A 15,331-nucleotide genomic window follows, 5' to 3' on the forward strand; every position below is an offset into this window, starting at 1 on the left:
TGTTCCGACGTTCTGTAGTAGTTGTTCAATGGAGAGCTTGTCGATCCAGTACCTTGGGAGATGGAGAATCTGCATCCAAAAAACAGCAACTAGAAAACTTTGATCATGGTTAGCAATGAACTTTTCATAGTCCTCAAACAATACCACTTGTTCAGAAATAATCCAGGGTTTATGTTCTAAAATCTTGTTCTTATCATTTTCATGGTGCATAACCAGTTTTTAGGCCTCCTTATGAGTAATAGTTTCCAGGTGTTTAATTTGCATAGGGGTCCAGTGAGTTTTCAGTTCAATCTGTAGGGTATTATAAGAGAACTATCCTGACAGGACCTTTACAGCTAAACAGTGACGATGGTGGTATTTCATTAAATCTTGCATCCTTTTAGTGAGTTGGAAAAGGTGAGTATCTTTGTACTTTTTCTTGGATGATGAGGGTTTGCTAAAAGGTGTGAGTGATGAGGGGTTTTTTGTCTGATCTGGTAAAGTTTGCTGGTTTTCTTTTGAAGATTCTCTTGAGTTGGGTGGTTGATGTCTGGTTCTTTTTGGAGAGAGGATGGGGGTGAGAGAAAGGAGGTAGACGTAGACGATGAAGAAGATGAGAAGGTAATGTTTTTGATGGTACCGATGGGGGATAGAAAAGGGTTGAGCGGTGCTATGGCTACATCATGATTGCAGGGTCTTGGAATAGTTGAAAGGTGTGGGGGGTTGTGAAGCTTTTCAGGCGTGGTGGAGTTGGATGTCAGGGGGAAAGATGGTTGAGATGGGTTTGATGGGGCGGAGCTATTGGGTGGTTTACACAGTGGCTGGAGTTCCATTGGTTGAGCATGAATTGATTAAAAACTGGTAGGAGAAGTGGGTGATAGCAACGAAGTTTCGATTTCTTAGTAAGAGCAACAAAATCCCAGTAAATCTAGCCTAGATTTCCTCCTTACGAACATAGCAATTTGACATGAAGGATTCTAACACTCAGTATAAAGAAAGATTCTCGGGTATTGATATGAGTAAGAACAAGATGATGTAGGTGATATGCGGATTTGTTTAAGAACTCAACTCGTGGTCAAAACTCGGCGGCCCAAGTCAAGGAGAGAAGGAAATGTACCTGGTATATATTGTTAGTGCTCGATTTTGTACTTATTTGGTTATTTTATGTCTTTGCAGGTGTTTTTGGAGAAATAAGCTTTTGCGGCGAAATTGGCTCAAAATGTGGCATTTGAACCTCCGAAGATAACGTACCAGAAGCTCCCCAGAAGTATGCCAGAGACACCCCAGAAATACCCCGGAGGAACCCTGAAAAAGTGCGGAAAACATCCCAGAAAAATTACTAAAGGCACCCAAGTTTTGGTTATTTCCACCCAATAATTTTATTTCAGCCCCACTTGCTATTCACACCCCATCAGAGGATAGGGGGCATCCTTCTTCACATTTCCAATTAACGTTTTGGCGGGAAAATGTTTCCAACGAGAACAGAATTTAGGGTTCGATTGTTAGGCTATTTTGGGAGAGATTCAATCGCCAATATCAACTAGGATGGACTCTAATGGACTTAACAGAGCTTTTATGGGCAATTTCCTCGATCCAATTGGGCTAAATCGTCGATTCCAAGCAAAACAGAGGGCTGTCTTTCACGGATCTTCTGTGGAGTTGGTTTTGCGAGATACGTGCAGATAAGGGAAAGTTAGGATAGAGAATATCTTCTATGGGATATTTACTGAATCCTAAGAATAATTGTAACAACCAGGGACGCGTACATAAGCTAGAAAAGAGATTTTCTCTCAACTGTTGACCGAAGATAATAAAAAGAATATTCATAGATAAACTCGGATTTGTGGGTTTTGCTGGGTATAAAAAGGCTGGTTCGAGTCTTAGAAAAGTTATCAAGAAGTTTGGGGAAGTTTAGAGACCACAGAGACGCAGCAGAGAGGCTGGAAGACGAAGAACAGGAAGCTGCAGGAAAGCTTCCTGCTGCTGCTCGAAGAAGAAGAAGAAGACGAAGAACAGACAGTCAGAAACCGTCGTTCTTCAACAGAGGCAGCATCAGTTTTCATGTGTCGTTGTTTACAACAGTATCGTCTTATCGTTCTTTCTTTGACGCCTTCTGTGAGTCTCATAATCGCTGTATTATAATTTCTAACTCTTTTAATCTTACTTTGAGCATCAATAATGTATTTTGAGAACCTGATTAATATGAGTAGCTAAATCCCAACACTGGGATGATGGAGGAAGCTGTTCTTTACGCATATGATAATTATATTTAATTCTTTTATGACTACTTGCACTTTTATTAATTGTTTTATGATTTTTCTTAATTGGTTGTTATATCGTATGATGATGTATGCTTGGTCGAAGTGCTTTTGATGCGTCATGCTAGTGATTTACAATCAATCTTCTAAAAATCTACCTTGGCAAGAATAAGAGTCGATATCATTTGAGCTATAATCGTTTGGGAATAAATATATGAATTGTGTGAATGATTAATGGTGGAATCTTGAGTCCTAGTATCTCTTGATCTTGTGACATATTTTGTATATACAACTTTGTTTTTAAATCTTTTCAAGTCCGAGCAACGAACTCTTATTTACCGCATTAAAACTATTACAAACAAAATGGCGCCGCCGACGCGGACTTGTTTTTAGGTTTTTTTTTTTTTTTTTTTACTATTATTTGTTCCTTTTTACGTTTCTTTTTGTGTCTTTGATTTACAGGTTCGAAGTGGAATACTAAGGACTTGGGAACAAAAAGCTTAAAGCTAAAAGCTAAAAGAGAAGAAAAAATACATAATTTTTTTTTTTATTATTATTTATTTTGTATATAGCTTTTTTTTTTTTTTAGAATTTGTAAATAGGTTTTATTTTTCATAATTTTTGTAATTTTTGGACTTTTTATTTGGACTTTATTCTGGACTTTTGGACATTTTTTTTATTTTTATTTTTTTAACCCTACGGAAGGGTCTTATTATTAATAAAAAAAAATTAAATATAAACTGTTTGCAGGGAAGGACGACGATTACAATATCGTCTCGGCCCCTCGGGTTCGTACATGACATAGGATTCGTGGCCCGAGTCGACTTCAACGGTTCATCCCCCGTCTGGTACGGGAGGTAAGCTTTCGAAACACCTGTGAATCCCCTGTTAGCGGGTTTACTGTATTCCTTAAGGTGATTCATTGATTGAGGACGAATTTAGACTGTTTTTAAATTCCTAGTAAAGGGCAAGGACTGGCCAATACAAGATAAGGGATCGGATTTCATCAGCGCTCCCTTCTTGCCCGCCTTAGGAAAACGAAACCTAACGCGAACCCAAGCTTAAAACTTGACTAGAACGAGACCGATAGGGTATCGCGCTTATCTGGAAAATTTTTCGAAGGATATTGGTTACTTTCTTAAGCACACCTCGAAGTTCATGATGGTTTCTGTGAGTTGAATGCGTGACTGCGCCGCCTTGTGATAGCGGCGAGGCCTTGGGTATCAAAGCTCCACTGAGCTTCCCTCGCCTCAATTCAACTTACTTTGACTCGGATTGATTCCAGAGGGGTTGCTTAAATGTGTAACGAATTCCCTTCGAGAGATAAAGCAGTCTAGAAACAATCTAAGTGAAGCCATCATGCTTTTTGGTTTTGCTAAATCTTTAGGGTTTGTTTTGGTGGAGTCGAGTCGGCCTTGTTTGTGGTTGTGTAGATTCCCTGCAATTAAGAATGTCGAACTGGTATGATAGACCAATACAATGAGTATCGACCTGAATTTGAATATGACATCATCAGTTTTAGACCATGGTGGGAATAGTAGTTGGGAACGCCACCTTTTCAAGGTTATGTTTCATACATGGTAGCCCATTACTATCCACACGCGAATTGGTATACGAGCAAGAAATCAGGAACAATGTAGTAACTGGTTACTCGTTTTTTGGAAACTAGTCCTGATTTGATATTTCTGAACCTGTTTCCATCTAGAAGAGACCAACAACGGATTGAAAGGACGTATAAACGGTTTAGTTGCAATGAATAGTTCAAGGAATGTTACACGATATTCTGAGATGATAAACGAGAGTGGTGAACGTAGAAGTGTTATGCTCAGTGAAAATTCAGGCAGTCTAGAGGCAGAAAATGAACAGTTGGCTAATGCTGCTCCGAAAATCTAAATTTCCAAAATAGGGTTTCTAATTTACCCTTGATAATAGTGAATATTTTCCTAATTTAGAGGACGAGGCTAAATAAAAGACACTACTTATTTAGATAAGGTTCAATCATCCTTTGTACTATTTGATGATGAGATAGAGTAATGAAGAATCTGAAATATGTAGGCATAGTGATCAGGAATCTATTTAATCCAATTGAGCTTTATAATGATTATATATTTTCTAGTCAAATCCAAATAATTTTTATGATTATTCACCTATTCAAAAGGACGAGGATTTGATTAGGGATACCAACCGTTTTAGACGATGTAGTTTTTCCTTTTGATTACGAAGCCGATAGTGGTTTAGAGGAACGTGTTATTATTCCGAAATGCTGTTTAGAGTCTAGCGACTTAGAACAATAGTATTAGATGAAAGAATATATACCCGTAAGATGAGTAAAGATGCACTACTGATAATAAATTAAGAAGAATCAATTGACCATTTTCAAGAATCTAATGATCCAGAAATTAGGGAGATTGTAACTAGTCCTATCTAGAGACACTGAAAACTCTAAGTTGGGGTGATTATCACCTTCCTAGTGACTTACTTTAACTCTCAGAAAGTCCCTTCACTAGGACTTGATATCTATGCCTCGACAATTTTACAAGATTACCTTCATACTCGTTTTCCCGAACCTAATGATGTCCAGGAAGAAGTTCAGTCGTTATAAACCCATCCTCTGGTTGATGTGGTTTTCCCGGGATATGATCCCCAAATTGACTTTGTTTTCCCACCAAATAGTTTTCTTCCAACTGTGGGAACGTTTATATTCCAAATGTGTCGAATATTAAGTTGTGAAACTAAACCTAAATGCTTTAGGAAATTAGAATCGACACATTTGCTTAAGAATGACCACTACTCTCATTGTGGTCAATTAGGTAAGTCAAATCTTATTGACTTAGAGGATCCTCAGTTATTTAGGTTATTATTGTGCGCTTCTAAGATTATATTTGAGTTTTTCCAGACTCTAGGACCTAATGATTCGGATCCCATCTATGAAGAAACGCAACCAATGAAAATTTTCTATGTAGACCCTTTCATAGAAACTGAACCTGAACCACAATTAGATATAAATTTCTTAATCAGGAAACTAGGTAAGGGCATGCTAGTCTTGTTCATTTTCTTGGTTTACTGCGGTTTCCTTTGGTCAGCTCTATTTGGTTTTGAAGACCCACAGTTATTTCGGCTACTGTTATACGGTTCGAGTTGACTAATCCTTTCCAATGTCTGGCTGAGGACTTTAAAATTAGCACTTCTTTGGAGGTAACCCAATCTCATGCAACACGGTAATATCTTTCCTTAACTCTTTTGCTTCAAATGGTAACAGTTTCTCCTTGTTCATGCTTTTAATTTTATCTTTAGAACATTGAGGACAATGTTAGATTTAAGTTTGGGGGTATGGGAGAAACTTTTTAGTTGCAGTATGAATAAATAAACTCCAGAACCTAGAAATTTATGCCTATTGAGGATTGCACTAACTAATCTAAGTGGATGGAAGCATTTTGGTTGTAGGAGTTGAGGAACCAATCTGATTAGATGGCAACATCTAAAGAGTCTATTCATAAAAGCACAGAGCTCAGTTGTTAGGAATAACATGATAGTTTCACTATATCTCGTTGAGTCATTTTCACTTCTTTTTTGATGTTGTTTTCTTTTTAAAGATGTTTCTAAGTGATTTGGTGGGGCTCACGATTCAAGTTGTCACCAATGCTAGGGTGAATTAGAGTGATTGAGATACCATGAAAAAAAAATTGAAAAAAAAAGAAAAGAAAAGAAATTGAGACCAGACCATTTGACCAAAAGGAATAAATTCAATAAAGTCGACCACTGGTACCCTTGTATATGCCAGTTGTGTTGACCTAGAGTTAGGTTATCGACCACTGGTACCCTTGTATATGCCAGTGTGTTGATATTAGTCAGAATAGTATCTCAATCCATTAGGATAGGTTCATTTTGGCGGAGGCCTTCAGACAGATATGGGAAACACCGTTCACTTAGTAAACATAAAAACCATCTATGTTTTTCTATATCCATCTTCTTGATCTATCCATGTGATTAGTTTTGACTCCGGATATTGATGTCCATAGTGCGACTATCTTAGTAGAGCTCTGTCACTTTATATGAAGTTTAGTATGCTTGAGTGCAAACTCGTGTACAACAATTGGAATTTCGCATCAGGGTACTTCTTCCTGTAGTCAATAAGTATGCCAACCAAGGAGATTCTTTAGTGCCTTCCAAGGTTCTGCGTAGATAGCTAAGGTCTGGAGTACATGTTTTGTGGGTATATCTCTTGTAAGCCCTCCCGAGACTATAACTCGGCCACTAGGGACACCTAGGGGTTTAAAGGCTTATTGCATACGCTAAATGCAATCGACGATGCCTGCGACAGTAAGTTAGGATTTTATAGTTTTGATTTGCTCGGGACTAGAAAATAATAAGTTTGAGGGTATTTGATAGACGCATTTATGTGTCTAATTTGTCCCAATTGTATATATTGTTAGTGCTCGATTTTGTACTTATTTGGTTATTTTATGTCTTTGTAGGTGTTTTTGGAGAAATAAGCTTTTGCGGCGAAATTGACTCAAAATGTGGCATTTGAACCTCCGTAGATAACGTACAAGAAGCTCCCCAGAAGTATGCCAGAGACACCCCGGAGGAACCCCGAAAAAGTGTGGAAAATAGCCTAGAAAAATTACTAAAGGCACCCAAGTTTTGGTTATTTCCACCAAATAATTTTATTTCAGCCCCACTTGCTATTCGCACCCCATCAGAGGATAGGGGGCATCCTTCTTCACATTTCAAATTAACTTTTTGGCGTGAAAATGTTTCCAACGAGAACATAATTTAGGGTTCGATTGTTAGGCTATTTTGGGAGAGATTCAATCGCCAATATCAACTAGGATGGACTCTAATGGACTTAACAGAGCTTTTATGGGAAATTTCCTCGATCCAATTGGGCTGAATCATCGATTCCAAGCAAAACAGAGGGCTGTCTTTCACGGCTCTTCTGTGGAGTTGGTTTTACGAGATACGTGTAGATAAGGGAAAGTTAGGATAGAGAATATCTTCTATGAGATATTTACTGAATCCTAAGAATAATTGTCACAACCAGGGACGCGTACATAAGCTAAAAAAGAGATTTTCTCTCAACTGTTGACCGAAGAGAATAAAAAGAATATTCATAGATAAACTCGGATTTGTGGGTTTTGCTGGGTATAAAAAGGCTGGTTCGAGTCTTAGAAAAGTTATCAAGAAGTTTGGGGAAGTTTAGAGACCACAGAGACGCAGCAGAGAGGCTGGAAGACGAAGAACATGAAGCTGCAGGAAAGCTTCCTGCTGCTGCTCGAAGAAGAAGAAGAAGACGAAGAACAGACAGTCAGAAACCGTCGTTCTTCAACAGAGGCAGCAGCAGTTTGCATGTGTCGTTGTTTACAGCAGTATCGTCTTATCGTTCTTTCTTTGACGCCTTCTGTGAGTCTCAGAATCGCTGTATTATAATTTCTAACTCTTTTAATCATACTTTGAGCATCAATAATGTATTCTGAGAACATGATTAATATGAGTAGCTAAATCCCAACACTGGGATGATGGAGGAAGCCGTTCTTTACGCATATGATAATTATATTTAATTCTTTTATGACTACTTGCACTTTTATTAATTGTTTTATGATTTTTCTTAATTGGTTGTTATATCGTATGATGATGTATGCTTGGTCGAAGTGCTTTTAATGCGTCATGCTAGTGATTTACAATCAATCTTCTAAAAATATACCTTGGCAAGAATAAGAGTCGATATCATTTGAGCTATAATCGTTTGGGAATAAATATATGAATTGTGTGAATGATTAATGGTGCAATCCTGATTCCTAGTATCTATTGATCTTGTGACATATTTTGTATATACAATTTTTTTTTAAATCTTTTCAAGTCCGAGCAACGAGCTCTTATTTACCACATTAAAACTATTACAAACAATGTCAGGGGGAAAGATGGTTTAGATGGGTTTTATGGGGCGGAGCTATTGGGTGGTTTACACAGTGGCTGGAGTTCCATTGGTTGAGCATGAATTGATTAAAAACTGGTAGGAGAAGTGGGTGATAGCAACGAAGTTTCGATTTCTTAGTAAGAGCAACAAAATCCCAGTAAATCTAGCCTAGATTTCATCTTTACAAACATAGCGATTTGACATGAAGGATTCTGACACTCAGTGTAAAGAAAGATTCTCGGGTATTGATATGAGTAAGAACAAGATGATGTAAGTGATATGCGGATTTTTTTAAGAACTCAACTCGTGGTCAAAACTCGGCGGCCCAAGTCAAGGAGAGAAGGAACTGTACCTGGTACAACAACTTGGTGGAGTTAGACGGAGTTAATAGAGTAACGAAATTTGTGATTTTATCATCATTATTGGATTCAACATTTTTCACATTGTTTCAAATGAAAAATACACTTTTCACCATAATCGTTTCAAATGAAAATTGATGTTGTTTCGAGTGAAATATTTTCCGATTTTGAATGAAAAATTATATTTTCACCGTAGTTTTGGAGTGAAATATTTTCTTTTCACTCGGATTTGAATGAGAATTATATTTTCATCGTAGTTTCAGGGATAAATTTTTTATTTTCACCTGGTTTTTGATTGAAAATTATATTTTAACCGCGTTTCGAGTGAAAACATGATTCATCGCAATCTTTCCTGGTATGATAGGAAAAATATTAAATATTCTCCAATATTTATGTTCCGTTTGAAAATGGGAAAAATTATTTCCAGCCCAATTCTTTATTTTTCAGTATTAGAAACCCATCAATAAGTTTACATATATCAAAAACCCATAACTAACTATATTTGTTATTCATTCCACTAATAGCCTTTTAAAAAATTAGGAAATTAATCATTTTTTACTAAAACCGTTGAGATAAAAAACCCAAAAGTTTACTCCCTAATTTCTTTTTTTTTTTATAGAAAGGTTGCACTTATATTAATCAAAATAGTACAATAAATTTACAATGTCATCTTTATCGAAAACATTTGTGTTAATGCTCTCTTTTTGTACTTTTTGGTAAATATTCATTGTCTTTTGTTGTATTTTTCTGATCCTCACTTGCTATGTGTTTATGGGTGAAAATTGTTTCTGCTGGTTTTGGTAAATTTGGGTGTGTGCGAATGAGAAATGAATCTAAACCCTAAACAAATGCACTGCACGGGAGTGCTTTTGATTCGAGAGATCAATCTACACAATTCTAGCCCTGGTGATAGGAGGTGTCACGCCCAATGGAATATCTCCTGTTCCGCTGGTGTTGGTGGTAGAGGACGTGATTCCACGAGATGCATTGATCGTATCGACAGGCTGCACGGTCACGCCACTGACTTAGATATCAACACCAAGAGTGTTTTCAGTGCTAGTTCCATCGGAATTGGTTGCTGCTCCAGGCCTAAGATCCACCATATTGAAATCGGTAAAATTGAATTAGGTACTGAAGAAATTGACTTCACAACCGAGAGATTAATCTCCCACTGTGGTCGCCAATTGCTTATGGGTGAAAACTGTTTCAGCTGGTTTTGGTAAATTTAAGTGTGTGCGGATGAGAAACGAATCTAAACCCTAAAAAATGCACTGTACGGGAGTGATTTTGATTCGAGAGATCAATATATACAATTCTGGCCTAAACCAAGAAATGGCCGTTCCAGACTTGCTTCGGTCACAAAGTGAAGAAGATGGGGTTGATCTTAGGGAGGGAAGCGAAGAAGGTGTTGAGATTATGAAGGTATTGGCTGTTTATGACTTGTATCAGAATGGTGAACTGGCTTGCACAATGAAAACTATCAGTTATGGTGTTTTCTGGATACTGATGACAACACTTGGTTTTTATGTGTTTGTTCGTGTTGTTTGGAAATAGGCGAAGGACCTATTTATACAAGTCATTGAGCGCAAACCCTCATCTCGTAGGAAATTGAGGAAGTTCAGTGATGGAGTAGTGGGGTCGTGTATGTGATTGCACGATCACGTCTTAGCCCACTTCCCTCATCATCTTAACCGTCCATGCCTCCTGACACGTCCTTATATATGGGCGCGTTGCACGTCGCATGCTGTAAACCGCCAGACCAATACCCTAGTAAGTATCCCCCAGTTCGTGACATGTTTGATGTCTCGAGTAAGTGGGTCGAGTTGTGGGACCCGCAGGAAATAGCACGTGATGCTATTAGGTTAAATAACTAAGTTATTTAAGAAATCGATATTCATAAAATATCGTGTATATTCTATTATGTAGTGCATCGAATATGATCAATATGTATGAAGCACCGCTGTTTTAAAGCTTAATAGAGTAAGTCGTGGATTTAGCGTCTTAAAATAGTAGCATGTTCAAACATCTTCAAGGGATCGTTTGAAGGCCGCATGGGCGGGCCATCCCTTGGCCAATCATTCCCTGTGGTAGAGTGACGGACGATGATCACCAAGGTGCCTCGTTGGCTGTTTAACTCTTAGCCTAGGCTTTCCGACCAAGCTGGCAAAGTTGGACGGATGAGATGATCTGGGGCACATGTTTGCGACCGTTGATGGATTTTAGGGTTTTAAAGAAGTGCGCAAGCATCACTCTTTAGCTTGACTGAAATCAAGCATGGAAAAAGTTTTTGGTGGGACCGACCGGACATGCGTGTAGACGGCTTGCCGGTGTACAAGTCCATGCCACTCTGTCTCACGGAGGCGCGATCTAGGCCACTCAATTTGTATGGCAAAGGTGAGTGGTCGTGATCGATTTGCGACAGAAATCTTTGCCGCAAAGGATTTTAGGAGGCAACGACATACCATCTTTGGGCGCGTGTTTCGAGGCACCTGGCCATGGTCTACCTTGGCCGACCGGTTACATGCGCAAGTGGGGCCACAGTGATCATGTTGATGCTCTCCGGGCCTCCTTAGTCTATATCTATACGCTCCATCCGAGCTGGCGAAGATGGATGGTCATGATCAAACTGCGACATATATATAATGCCAGAAACCCTAATTAGGGTTTTGGATCAGTCAAGCGTGCGCAACTTTGGTCAAACGGTTTGGCAGGCTATGCTCCTCCTTTGGGGAGACCGAACATGCGGGGCCCATGTTGGGCCGACGGTGAACTTATGTTTTCCTGCCCAATGGTCCTAGGCGTGATCTAAGCCATCCAAACATGCTGGCGAAGTTGGATGGTTGTGATCGATTTAAGACGCTAGTGGTATTTCCGCGACCCTTTAAGCATCATGTCAGCCATACTTCGAGAAAGCAAACATTACTCTAGGGCTAAGTCGTGAGAAAACCGATCAGGTGGGTGAGGAGTGGGCCCGCTAATGTGTGTATTAGTGGGATGATCTAATCCGTCCAACCAGGCTGGTGAAGTTGGACAATCATGATGATTTTAAGACTACTTTGAGCGGTCTTGCTCGTTTGAGCCTTCCCCAAGGAAACGCGGCCATCCCTCTTTGGGGCCGGCGTTTGACAGGCGTTAGTGGTATAGCGTGGTGTTCGACCGGATAGGGCATAGGCGGGCCCGCCGTTGAACATCACGGTGATTGCCTGCTCCTGTTAGGGTTCGTCTAGGCTAGTTAAATTATGCGGTCAACTTGCGTGGCCGTGATCGTTTCTGATACTGATACAGACAGTCCAGATTTCTCTTAGGAAATTAAACATGCTCGACCGGGCTAATATAAGCACGCCGATACGAGATTCTCTTTGTTAGAGAATGGTATTGCCTGCACGGGTATTTTATGCATGTCTCGAAATTGGCACTTGGAGATTCATGCTACTCTGCTGAGAGTGAACACTCAGTCGTCATGTCATGCTAATAATGAGAGTTCGATGAGGAACAACATAGGAAATACTAGGCTAATCATGCATTAATTAATAATGCTATAAATTCACAGAATATTTGGGATTGTTGCTACATGCACCGTTCTGGGTGAATTTTGTATATTTATTGAATTGCTTCAAATAAATAAAGCGAGAGGTTTTCTGCGCTCATTGCTTATCAAATGGCTTTATCCTTTGCAGGATGTCAGCATATTAAATTTGGCTTTACAATTTTAGCCATGAACTAAAATCCACCATCAATATTTAGTCCCCTGCTTAGCATGTAATGGTTGCACTATTACGGGGTAGGCATTAGATGGTGACAAATAAAAATAAAACTTATAAGACAAAATTAGATGTTACCAGGAGAGATGGGTCGGCCTGCCCTCGGAACATGTCACGTTCAAGAGGCGTCCAGCTAAGCGTTCCCCTAGCATGATGTCGGTTTATGTCATAATCCTCAACTCTGATGTTGACGAGCCCTATCATGAGGAATATACTTAAAAGGATGCTGATGAAAAGATGTTAAAGAATCTCCCAAAGAGAACGTTGATGTAGCTTCCGGAAGGCGTGTGAAGCGTCTTCTGTAGATAGCGTTGAAGCGGCTTCCTCTGGCGAGCGTTGAAGCGGCTTCCTTTGAAGAGAGCGTTGAAAAGGCTTCTTCCGGAGAGAGCATTGAAAAGGCTTCTTCTAGAGAGAGCGTTGAAGCGGCTTCCTATGAAGAGAGAATTGAAAAGGTTTCTTCTGGAGAGAGCATTGAAAAGGCTTTTTCTGGAGAGAGCGTTGAAGCGGCTTCCTCTGGCGAGCGTTGAAGCGGCTTCCTCTGAAGAGAGCATTGAAAAGGATTCTTCTGAAAGATCATTGAAGACGCTTCTTCTTTAGTTTAATTTTCCCTTGCGAATTACATGCTCCTTGATTTACCACCTCTCTTGTGTTGAATAAGTCCTTGACTGACGACAAAGGAATTTCATGCTGAGCCTCAGTCCCCAAGCGTGATTTATATGGTCTATCTTGTATGGTCGGTGGGTTAACCATAATAAAGATATCACCATCTCGCCTCCGTGACTCTATTACTTCTCCATGGGAAAATAAAATATGCAGAAGTTCGGATTACCTCTGTACGTAGTGGTTGTTCCTATGGTGAAGCTCGGGCACGGGTATTGACGAACGAACAACGGTTCTTAGCAGCAGCTGTGATCATAAGTGACCGGCAGGAAGAGGCGTGATAGCTACGGTCACGAACTTGGAAGTCTTCATATAGTGGTAGAGCTTGTATCGTTATTAAAGGGAGAAGCTAATGATGGAACCGATAGCTCCTTTGATGTTTCCTCATGGAATGAAAAATAGGGAGGCAGTCCCCTGCCCACGATCCTCCACTAAGCCTTCGAATTAATAGACGTTGTCACGCTAGGTTCATGAGGCCGTCCTTTCATCTGCGTTGCGTTTCATAGACGTCCAGGAATATCACTAGTCTTTGACAATACGTATGCTCTCTTGAGTACATCCTCGGACATGTTGGAATCATAATGATAGCATGCTCGCATCTCTTTAAATTCACCATCTTTGAGATGGGAAGTGCTAAGCAGTCCCCAGTCATACTCCTTTTCCATTAGTATCTTTAGATCGTCTGCTTGAGGAGTAGGGAAGTTCCTTCATGCAAATGACTTAACTAATAGGTTCTGAAAATATGATGAAACTCTTGACATGGACAGTCTGTATGTACCTCTTAAGTCCCAGGTGAAATCTCCTTTGGTAATGCAACTAATTTTCTTACGGAAGATGAAATTCTGAAAGCGTCTCTCACTGATGTTGCTGCCGTCGAGCCAGAATATCTTGGACATTGTTTCATCATTGCGAAAGTCGTGCATGTGGTACCGGGGTCAGAGTTGGAGATTTTGGACGCGCAAGATGTTGTATCTCGGTGGCTTTCCTCTTGCTGCTTCAGCGAAACTGCTTACGGAAGGCTGAAGGTTGTATTGCCTGTTGGTGAGATGTATGCTTCCACGAACATCATGAGGCTCTTCATTACTGGCAGACCTAGTTCTTTCTAGCAGGGCAGATGTTGTTGTAGATGAGCGTTCGACAGATTCACGAAGTCCAGAGGATGACCAAAAGCGCAGATTCTCCAACATAGCACAATAGACATGCACCATCGTCTGACAGAGTGATTCGTCCGGATTCTTTCTCGACATGATGCGCGGAAATCGTTATCTTCTTGAGCCTGCTCCCTTAAGGCGTCGGCTCTAGTAGATCTGAAGATGTCCTGGGATTTCTTTTGTTTGGGTTGACATAATGGTTGAACCCTTTATGATGATTTAAAGATGTGCCAATCCTCCTTTGTTATTGTAGATGTACAGATCCTCAGAATTACGCCATGTTCTGGATCTTTTCTTATGCGATCTTTGCCGGTGTATTTCTAGGTTTCCATTGGTGTTGTTTGCTGTCGACTACCTCCATACTGGAACAACGGCTCTGTGAATCTTCACTTCGTCTTTCTCGATGTGGACCCTTTGAGGCATTTATGCTCCATACAACATTTGTGGTGTCGTAGAAAAGGCGGTTGTTCCATCCGGATATCGAGAGAAGCCGTTGCGTTCTTCTAAGTAGTAATCACGTCTCATTTTCTATGAATGCAAATTTCACCTTTAATTTGACAGGCCCTACAGATAAATTCATATTGACATACCCGTATATGTTGGTTTGGTTTCCTTCGAAGCCTGTCATCGTGGTAGGCTGTCGCACGATCTTGCTTGTGCAAATCTTGGCCTTCTTGAGTGTCTTAAGAGTAATCACATTCGAAGATGCTCCCACGTCGACGAGGGACCTTTTGAAATCTAAATCCTTGATGCATGCAGTAACGTGTAGGTCCCGGTTATGACCTTCTTCCGCCATCATGTCTTCTTCTGTGACATTATTCATAGACATCTCTGGTGTTTTCGAGGCTTCCGGACGCAAAGTAGTTAAATGCACGTCTAGGGCTATCTGGTTGATTGCAGCAAATGTCTCCGCTCGCTGATTCTTCGATAGGTGTAAAATTTCGCATAAACTTTCCACTAGAGAAGCCGCTTCCTGATCTATCGGCCTCTGGTTCATAGAGGAACTATTGTATTGAGGAGGATCGTTCCGAGGATCAGTCTCTAGTGTAGAAATCTCCGTGACATAAAAACAGCTCATATCTGATGTCATCTTGATGAGGAGATCGAGTATGCCGTTTATTGTTTCTTTGATCAGGTTCATGTTCTTCGTGTGAATCTCCTTCACCCGTACTAACTCGATCAATGTTGGGATTCTTCTGGTTACACCATCAGATATACCGTTGGGAAAATGGGTATCTTCATTGGA

This window comes from Papaver somniferum, chromosome 2 (assembly GCF_003573695.1).
Source record: "Papaver somniferum cultivar HN1 chromosome 2, ASM357369v1, whole genome shotgun sequence".
Classification (NCBI taxonomy): Eukaryota; Viridiplantae; Streptophyta; class Magnoliopsida; order Ranunculales; family Papaveraceae; genus Papaver; species Papaver somniferum.